This window comes from Meleagris gallopavo, chromosome 4, assembly GCF_905368555.1.
Source record: "Meleagris gallopavo chromosome 4, MGAL_WU_HG_1.1, whole genome shotgun sequence".
NCBI classification, from domain to species: domain Eukaryota; kingdom Metazoa; phylum Chordata; class Aves; order Galliformes; family Phasianidae; genus Meleagris; species Meleagris gallopavo.
The window spans coordinates 2,844,516-2,849,013 of record NC_139407.1 but is presented as its reverse complement, the minus strand read 5'-3'; the positions used below and the strand labels follow the sequence as shown (position 1 = coordinate 2,849,013).

The 4,498-nt window shown below is 37.1% G+C and overlaps 1 long non-coding RNA gene across 1 annotated transcript; it reads right to left on the bottom strand.

Annotated features, from left to right (window-relative positions):
* Nucleotides 1-451: 451 nt before the first annotated feature.
* On the bottom strand, nucleotides 452-3,548 carry LOC109367122 (uncharacterized). The gene is made up of 2 exons (XR_004159433.2): nucleotides 3,364-3,548; nucleotides 452-578 (listed from the first exon to the last, which is right to left on the bottom strand). It is a non-coding gene; the product is annotated as an uncharacterized LOC109367122 (long non-coding RNA).
* Nucleotides 3,549-4,498: the final 950 nt, after the last annotated feature.

Sequence of the window (4,498 nt, the reverse complement as noted above, 5' to 3'; positions counted from 1 at the left end):
CATGAACTAATCAACTGTATACAACTGTCACTCCCAACATCAACAAACACAGATGATAACAAGAACTCCTCCATATATTCCTACTCCCTTCACTGGTGATTTGTTCAGACAGCTTCCGAAGAAGCTAAGTATGACTTAAACAGCCTGTGTTAGCAAAATAAAATAAAACCTGAGTACAGTAGGCGCAATTTTCCTGCAAATCCATTAGTAAAAATGTTTTGACATCAATATAATTTTGAGCAGGTAACAGGCTGTTGGATAGGCATACTTTCTCTCTTACAGTTTCTGTAGTTCACAGGCAAATGTGAGTGAAATTAGTCTGTTCTACACCACAGGTCAGTACTTGAACTGTCTACCATCCAGATGAGCTTTCTGTTCTGTCTAGTGAGTGCCAGCTTTGTCTCAAAGATCTTAAGGCAGAAAAATACAACTTGGCCACATTTTCTAAAAATTGTCATTGCTCATCTCTGCTTTATTCACTCATTTCTTGCATAGCAGTTGAGTTCTTGTGGATTTCCACATTGGATCACTTCCAGCATATCTTCAACAGTGTTTAGAAATCTTCAGTTTCTTCTGGTCTAGTTAGAATTAAGAGTGAAAAATCTTATGTTTCTGGAAACTTTCACAGATTCTCAATGTTATTTTCCATTCTGCAAAGGTAAAATCATTCAAAGTTTACTACTGGGAAAGAATGGGAGAAAATTACCCTTTGAAGTAGTTTAGAGTTCATAGATAAATCATTAATCCATGTCTTCAGTAAACTCTGGAGGCTTACGTATGGCCAGGAACAAGCATGTAGCTTTTCCAGAAGCCCAATGAAGTTGTATGGTAATACAAAGATAAATGTTGAACACATATTACATATATATATATATAGATAGATATAAACAATGATCAAACAAAAAAAAACATTTCTCAGAATACTGTCATAATACTCAATGTGAATCTTTAGTATAGCACTGTAAGGATGAGTTGTTTGTAAGCAGCTCTTGCATTTAGCTAAGGACTGAAGTTGATCTAAGAATTTAATTACTGCTTTAGAATTAGCTGTTGAAAATGATTAGATTAAAGAAGCCATTATGAATTTAAGCTCCAGGATTAGATGCTTTAATTTGTGAAGATTTTAAACGCTTTCAAGGATTCCTTTCTTAAAATTTGAAACTTAAGGGTAAAAATCTGCAACTTATAATAGCCTCAGATATGGTATTACATAAATAATAATTAACTGATCCTTGAGTCTTATCAAGACTTATTTCATTCTTCCAGTTAATTCACTCTTTGGTCTTGATCAAAGACATAACCAAGTTATTCTTGGGGACACCATATGAATATTGCTCACACAAGATCGCTGGGTGTAGGATTTAGCCCACTACTTTTAAGACTTAAGGAGAAAAACTTCTTCCTATGTACTTTGCACTTTCCACGTTGAACACAATGTTAATTTGACTATTGGATAGGTACAATATAGTGCTGTGCAGCAAACACTGCAAGTGGTTGTGCATGAGTAGTAAAGGAAACAGTAGAGATGAGTATAGGGATTGCAGAAAGTGCCCTCATTTATATTGGTTTAAACTTGGTTGTGGAACAAATCAAGGCAAATATTTGTGTCTGATCTGAATAGAGGATTTTGTTTTGTTTAGCTATGCATTCTGAAGATTCTGAGCACTAAAGATTGGCTGCTTCAGGAAGTAGTGAGTGCTAAATTTATCTTTTTGGCATTTGTTTATTTGTTTTAACACAATATTGCAGCAGCTACTAACTATTTTTGTGAAAACATTGAAGCTACAGACAGATAGAGAAGTGCTTTTAGTTTGGAGGGGAAAAAGCTTTTAATCTGAATCAAAGCATGTTTATTACTTCATTATACCACTAAATGGAAATTAGTCCTTGATTTTGGCTCATTTCCAGTACTTTACAGTCCATTGATGGAATACAAAAGTAAAAACAATGAAACAAGGAGTTCCTGTTTATTTGCCAGCTTGGCTAATATTAGCAGCATGGTTTCACTGTGATGCAAAATGTTTATTTCAAAATGGAATTAGTCTTCAGTTGATCTGCCAGTTTTCAGTAACAAAGTGAAGGGTCTTTGTCTTCCTAAGCCTCCTAAAATCATTTTAGCATCAGCCAAATGTGCTATTTTACTCTTTTTTTCTTTTCCTGTGAAACAAACCTGGGAGCAAATTCTGCTTTGCTAGCTAGAAGTGGTATAAATTCCCAGTTTGTTATGCTTTTCATTGCCCTGAGCTGCTTTGCTCTTGGCTTTCCAATAACACACACAATTTATGGAATATAATTGTTTGAATTTCACCAAACTGTAAAACAGCCAGTAACTCTACTTATGATTAGAGAACAGTAGAACACTAATGAGATCAAACTAAGTTTTCCATGAAGAGGGAAAACATTTGTATAATAGAATGGAAAGAGAATGAAAATTGATAAGAAAGCCTATTTCTCAGAAGAACGTGGGTCTTATCCTTGTAAAAATCTCCAAAAAAAAAAAAACTGGTCCTCAACTCCTGTGTTCTGTCAACACTCAAGATCTTAAACCTAACTTGAATGATACCACATACATTTTATCACATCACAAGTCTAACTTGTAAAGATCTTTTGATATGTCTAGCCACTGCTCTAGGACAAATCATATGTACATTTGAGAATGTAATGCTCTTCAGTTTTTAAAATGTGTGACTGTTCTCCCTTGCATCTGCATCCAAAACTTAATCTAGTTTCTCATTTTTGACACCCTACAGATTTAAAATTCACTTGGCTCCTGCTTGTTTAATACTATAAGAAATAAAGTACTCTTGGGAGTAGTGCTGCTAGAAGGAATAGTTCAGTGGTGACCCAGAATTATCATCTAAGCAGCAATAGTAATATAAATTTTAGTTTAATAGAAAGCTCAAAAATAAAGCCCTCATTCTTCATCAGCCAGTGCAGACAGGTTTGCCAGCCTGATGTGATTTTCCTCTGAAAAAACATTTAAAGTGATATGATTTCCACAGCCAACTTTATAACCATACATAAATCTTCTCCTACATAGTGTTATGAAACAATGGGCTAGTCTTCTTTTTAAAAAAGGTATAAAAATAGTATTAAAAATAACAGGAACCAAATATGTGGTGATCAATACATAATGAAATACATTTTCAACAACTGAGTGAATCCACTACGTTATTTTTTTGTTACAAACTAGTTGAATGTGTTCTTCAATTTTTGGATATTTTTTTCTAGAGTGCCACTCATCTTGGATCAGTCCTTTGTATAATCAGTGGATATACAGATAGATATATCAGGATATACAGTATATCCAGGAGCTTAGTTGATGTAATTGTTATATAGGAGTAAGGAAAGAAAGTCACTCACCCTGTCCTGGGCTCGCAAGATGGACTCCAGTAGGGCAGATCTCCAGAGAGATCCTTCCCCACTTGCAGTCAGCTCTTAAATGGGTCTAGAAGAGGTGCAGCCAGGCTCCATCCCTTCCTGCAGCACACGAGAATTGCCTTCACCTGTGCTCCTGTGGCTGACTCATTGCTTGCCTCAGGTGATCAATCAGAGGTTCAGGCCGTGATTCAGCAGCCCCATAGAGTCTTTAAAAGCAGTAGAAATGTTCAGTTTCTTATTTCAATTTATAACAAGTCATCTATACTTGCGGAAATTCTCAATACATTCTGCAATATAAACTGACATTCCAGGAGATAAAACCAAAATTTTTAGTGCCTGGTCTTCACCTAATTAACCACATCATGATTTTGGCAGGAATAAAGTTAATTTTCTTTGCAGAGGCTCATGCCATAACATGTTTTGGATTTTTGATCAAAATAGTGGTGACAGCACACTGATGTTACAGTTGTTTCTGAGCAGTGCTGTACAGATCCAATTATGTTTCTGCTGCTTGTGCTGCCCTTCCAATGAGGGGATGAACTCCACAAGGAGTTGGGAGGGAACACAGACAGGACAGCTGCCCCAGACTGGCCATAGGGATGTCCCATACCATATGGCATTGTATTCAGCAATAAAAGCTGGGGTAAAGGAGGACGAGGGGGAACATTTAGGATGTCAGCATTTGTCATTCCAGACAAACACTGCATGATGAATCCTGTTCTCCTGGGTGAAGCTAGACATCTGCCTTCCAATGGAAAAGTGCAACTGAATTCCTGGCTTTGGTCTGCTTGCACACATAGCTTTTGCTTTATTTGCTGTGCTGTCTTTATCTCAACCCATGAGTTCTTTATACAGTTACTTTTCCAATTCTTTACCCCATTCCCCATAGAGAGAACTAGCAAAGAGAACATTCAAAGAATCATAGAATGGACTGGGTTGAAAAGGACCATCATGATCATCTAGTTTCAACACCCTCTTATGTGCAGGGTCACCAACCGGCAGACCAGGCTGCCCAGAGCCACATCCAGCCTGGCCTTGAATGCCTCCAGGAATGGGGCATCCACAACCTCCTTGGGCAACCTGTTCCAGTGCCTCACCACCCTCTGGGTGAAAAACT